Source organism: Hordeum vulgare, chromosome 7H (genome assembly GCF_904849725.1).
Source record: "Hordeum vulgare subsp. vulgare chromosome 7H, MorexV3_pseudomolecules_assembly, whole genome shotgun sequence".
Taxonomy (NCBI): Eukaryota; Viridiplantae; Streptophyta; class Magnoliopsida; order Poales; family Poaceae; genus Hordeum; species Hordeum vulgare.
Window position 1 is genome coordinate 412,000,139 of NC_058524.1, and position 5,887 is coordinate 412,006,025.

General features: G+C 41.5%; 1 pseudogene across 1 annotated transcript; it reads right to left on the reverse strand.

Moving 5' to 3' along the window:
- Positions 1–1,905: 1,905 nt before the first annotated feature.
- Positions 1,906–3,694, reverse strand: LOC123407821 (annotated as a pseudogene). Its single transcript, XR_006612674.1, has 3 exons — positions 3,570–3,694; positions 3,353–3,458; positions 1,906–3,258 (listed from the first exon to the last, which is right to left on the reverse strand). The product of XR_006612674.1 is annotated as a BTB/POZ and MATH domain-containing protein 1-like (transcript).
- Between the last annotated feature and the right edge of the window lie 2,193 nt (positions 3,695–5,887).

Genomic DNA, 5,887 nt, shown 5'->3' on the forward strand with positions numbered 1-5,887 from the left:
CCGAGGTGCAGATGAACGGAGCGAGAGAGATTAGATTATTTTCTGCGTGTGCTTTGATCTCAAAGGGATGGCTATATGTAGCATGATTACAAGACCCTAACTACAACGTAACATACTCCAACTCTAATTGGTTGTTGGTAGGGTAACCTTCTTTGGGACAAAACCTTTTCAACTTAAACCCAAATCTAAAATGACTATAATTAAACGAAGACATAACTAGGTAGGTGCAGGGCCCTTGCGCCTATAGGACTGGCCCCACATGACAAAAACTTTTCTATATTGTCACGGATAACAACTCCAGTGGCTCAAAAGAAGCATCGAGCTTTGACAAAATTTACGGGTGGTGGTGACCAAGAACATTTCCCTACCTTGGGGTGGGGGCTAGCTGCTGTTCTCAAATTTTCTGCGAAGCTTCTGATAGCCATGACCGATCTTTCAGACAGCTACACATACTCCTCTCTACGTAGAATATTGCCTTCTTCCCCACCAAAGGTACCAGCACACAAAGGGGGCGCCGCCACGTATATGCACGCAGGTAGCGTATCTGCGCAGGTGAAATGACAATCCTATCCTTTATTATGAAGAGGTATAGACAGATCTAAGCTGTCAATGTAGGTGGGTCTACCGAAGCAAAAGTGATATCGTTTAGTTAATGACCTATGACAGAGTAAATAGCTAATTCGGTTGATGACACCTGCCCTGTAACTGCCGATTGAACCTGATGTGTCGAAAGTAGTAATTTCTTCGACGTCCCGCTCACAAGCCTCCTCGATCGGATCATCTGAACCTAAGTGTTTCCAAACCTTCTTAGCCCTTGGACATTTAAACAACATTATGTTTTATATCCTCAGCACCCCTAGCACAAACCAGACATTGACCTGTGACCTTCGAGTCTCTATTTGCAAGGTTAAAATCACAGGGCATGATTCCTTGCGTAATTCTCAATATATTCATTTTATCTTTGCTTAAAACTTTCAGTTTCCAAATAGTGGCCAATACTGGACGTGGGTTTGTTCCTTCCGCAAGTACCCATTGGTTTATTTTTCTGCTCATATGTGCCAGCAATTCAACATGGTAAACCGACTTCACCAAGAACACGCGTGGTCTAGTAAGAGACCACGCCACAAAATCTTCCTTTTGATAATCAGCTAGCGGGATAGAGAGGATTATGTGCACATCAACAAGCCAGAACATCCGAGTAACAAGATCCTCATCCCGCTGGTTTGTGTTTGGATTAATCGAATCTTTTACATTTGCAAAACGTTTTGTGGAAAGAGCGGAAAGCAAACAACAGATATCCCCAAGTTAAATGTTTTCACATGACCGGTCAGTCCAAACATAAAATGCACACTGGATAATGAAACAGGAAAACAGCATATTGCTCAAAGTTATTGACAGCTTAGACAGAGATAACAGGCCCATTTCAGATTAAAGTAATGAACTGATGTAATAAAGAAATTTGTAGTGCATCTGTAAAAGGAGGGAAATATCAACAATCAGCTTATGGCAGTAAGATGCATCTCTCTGGATAGTTTTGGCAGTTATACTTCATCCTTCATGGTCCAATGCCTTCAGAACTGTTAGCACCCTGTGACTTAAATGGTACCAATAATGAGCTAACATTATCCATCTTCTTTATCATACACAGAGGTAGCAACTAAAACAGCAGAAGTCAACATATGCATTGAGCAGTCAGCACAGTCATGTGACAGCAGATGTCCTGAGCGACAAACATAATCCATCTTTTATATGAAGAAATCAACAGTGGTAAGCTGAACCGGGCGTTGCAAATTAGAGCGAAGGACCAAAGCAATTCAAAAAGTGCGAGTAAGATGGACCAAATCAAAACAAGCTGCAAATCAATGGATCGCACATCATTCAGAACACACTTGCTCGAGCATATCTGCTAAATTGACCCAGGAATGCATCTAAAGATCAACATTTCACAGCTACACATACATGACCAACATTACATTAATAGTTTCTAGCAAAAAACTAAAGAGTTACCAGGGGGGGGTGCTTAGGTGATTTCTCAAAGCATAGGATCTAGATAAGCATAATACATTCTGCTGACATCATACCGGTCATTTTGCTGACAGAAGCACTCTTAAACTAGTAATGTACCTTTTGGTTGTGCTCTAAAGAAAGCCTTGGCGAACACGGCTCCTCTTCTCCCACACATCTGCTAATGGAGAGGGAGAAGTTCTTTTCAGAAGCTGGTACCCTTGGCTTGCCACCACAGCATCCACTCTGTTGGAAGGGGCCATAAAATTGACGCAAGCTTCTTTAAGCTTCTGGCAATCATACTTATCAGCCAGCCATAGTGCACTAGCCACATTCTCCACATTAAGGTTCATAACCAAGGTGCGTGCACACATAAGCTTCAACCTCTCTAATTCATACTGATCCGCAGCTGCAAGCAGGTGCTGCATAACAGCATTGCTTTCAGCTTTATTGAGATCGTCCATTGCAGGCAGGGAATCGGTGTAAATGAAATGGAGCAGAGCCTTGAAAACCACCGGTTCCATGAAATTGATGGTCATGCGGCTCATCTTCTTGTCCTTCATGGGCTCGCTGAACTGCTTTTGGAAGACAGGTGACCGCGCAGCAAGCACCACCCTGTGGGCAGCAAATGTTTCTTGTTCAACGTTGAAGGTCACATCTGCTGTGGACGTATCCTCCAACATCTTGCCAAAATGTCGTAGTGCGTTAGGGGGAGGCACATCAATTTCACACAATGGTTTGGTTTCGGACACCCTTAATTGGCCTAAAACAGTGATAACACATTCAATCACAAGGCAGTTATCCCGGACATACACTGAATCCTCCAACGCCTCCCTTCTTATACACCTCTCCTTACCCCAGGTAGCCTCTGCGAAGCTGTCAGACTTGAACCGAAATGGCTCCTCATCCTCTTCAAAAAACACACTTGACAATAACGAGTAGGGCTTCCCAGTGACTTGATCAATCAGTCTTATGTCGACGACCGCTGGCGCCTCCCCATACTTGCTCATGAACTCAACAAAAACTGATATGAATCCCTCACTGTCGTCGCCATAGCCCTCTGGGTAGCCCAGTCGAATCCCCCAACCCTAAAGGTGCTGGAGCGGATGAAACCATCAGCATTGACATCCATGCCAACAATCCCGTGACTGAACTGACAGATCTTCAATCGGTGCGCGCCTTGCACCGTCTGATATGCGCATGACGATATGGTGGTTGACGCCATTACTATCTGCTTTGTGTGCTGCGGTGCCCCTGCAACATTTGCACATCCGTCTATGTTAAATATATCTATCTACAAGAAAGCAATCGCTTGTTCATACTAGATCGAACTCGTAAAGTTCCATACGAAAAGAGAAGACGCAGTGCCTGATTCCACTTCCAGTTCTAGGTGGAACCGTGGAATCAAGAATGGATCCACATTTCACCCACCAATCACCTAAAAAAAACAATTCCTGTTCTAAGAGGAATCAAGAAAGCATACGCATTGGTTCCAATAATCCAAAGGATCCAAAAGAAGAGGGTGAATGTCGGATTGAAACAACCTAGACAGGGGGGCTCCTTACCTTCAATGTTGCCGGCGGCTGACCTACAGTGTGTTGGCGGCAGGGGGTGGTGCGTGGCGGCGGCCGTGCTTTTCGGTCTTCGCTATGGAGCAGAGGTGCCCAAACCCGCACACGCGTAAACGGGCTTGCCCTGGCACGGCACGCCGAAGCCTGCTTATAAGCAGGCCGTGTCATTCTGACACATTGGCCTCGTCTTGGGGCTGGGCACAGCACATTAACTAAACGGGCCGGCTCCACACGTCACGGAATGTGTGCCGGCCACCCGAGTGCTTTCCAGCTTTTTGACTGTTTCGGGGCTTTTTTAGCCTTTTGGGCCAATTACCTTTCAAAAATATAAAATATAAAAATAAATAAATAAGGGAAAAGATAACGTCCAGATCTGTACGCGTTTACAAACCGCCTACATGGATCTTTGTTCGTTTGTGCTTTGTATTAATCTTGGCATTTTTTATGCCACGTAGGATTGGATTGGTGTGTGGGCATTTTATCATTTCGTCCACACACTCGTTTCTTTCTCACCAGGATTATTTTGAGTTTTCGGCTTAAAAATATTTTATCTTCTAATCAAAAATTTATTTTCATCATTAAATCCGTCTCGACGAGATCTTCAAAACTAAATTCCATGTTGATATGTTTCGATGATTTTTTTTTGGGCAAGACGTGTCATGATATTACACTGTAGTTGTCATAGTGTTTACACTACAGTTATCATGACATGTTCTATCTATTTTTTTTCCATCGTTATAATTTCAATAACTTTTTATGATAATTTTTATTAATTGATCATGATAATTTTTAGTAATTAACCACGACAAATTTAATGCATGGATCGTGGCAATTTTTAGTAATCCATCACGCTAAATTTAGTTTATATACAAAGGCAATTTTAGAATTTTGATCATGATCATGATCGACGCTAGTTTCAATTTATATTTTTTTCTAGATTGGCGCATTGCAAAGCAAGTGTATCTAGACCCTCCTATTGCCCTCAAACTTTTTGGGCAATCTTCAACATCCAAATCATTGTCACATGCCAAAATTCAGCTCCATTTTCTTAGCAACTCTTCCTCATCAAATTTCCAAAGTTTCTATCTAGAGAGAAACTTTTGTGAATAAAGTACTAGCTAGGATTATCCAAATGATGTGAGACTTTTCTAAATTTTCCATATGCTCAAATCGTTACTATCCACAAAATTTGACCTCTATCTAGCAATCCATGTGAGCTCATTATCCAATATTATATTGTGGTCATATTTTCAGTTTGTGAAGCAACTATATTTTATATTTCTTAATTATTTCTTATAATTTACCAAGGCATGTTCCTACCTATATAACTTACCTCCACCAAATCTAAGCTCATTTCATTTTGCCAATTCCTGTCAATAATTTTTCAAAATTTATGTCCATAGAAGAGAATTGTGAAGGAATTGTCACTTTGGCATGTCCAATTGGTATAAAACTTTATAGTGCTTTCCTATGCCAAATGAGCATCATTCATCAAATTTCAGCTTAATCCATTCATTAATTTGAGCCCAGCTTCAACATCCATATTTCTGTCGAGTGTGGTACTTTGCAAAGCAAGTGCCACCTAGTCTCCTCCATTTGAGCTAAACATTTGCCAAGACATTCTCCTTAGTAGATGATCATCCTCAAACAAAATTCAGGCCCATTGTCCACGTGCATTTCTCCCACCGCTAATCAAACATTGGCTGCTAATTCATGTTTGATCTTAGTCCACTCTCCTCGTGAGATTTTTATATTGTATTATTCTTCCTAACACCTACCAATGGAGAGTACAGCCCACCAAACATGATTAGCCTGCCCAGAACGCGTGGCGTTCGGTCTCGCGGTGACCACGCGGCTCGCATGACAGTTTATGCGCTCTGGAGTTGGGGCCCTCGCCCACCGTCCAAATCTCGACGTATCGCCACCACACCATGTATTTCTGATTAAATAGATACTTATGTACCTAGAAATGATTTTTGGGGAAAATAAAGAGGAAACTATGACGTAGTTGCAGTTCAAATTTGACCTGCTTCGAGTTGAATCGCAGGAATTTTTTTTTCACGAGAGATGGATCAAATATTTTTACACCCAACCATTTTGTCAATTTTACATTAAATATGACATAATATTTTAGAAAAATGATTTGGTCCAATTTTGCAACAAATATATGATAGGTTCTTCACAAAAAAAACTCAATTTTGGCACTCAAAAAATGGAAAATGAATATTTCATTCAAAAAATAAAAACTTCCTTAGGCAACATTGTTTGCCATTCTAAGATGCACCCTTGCGCACAATATTAGATCACTTGAA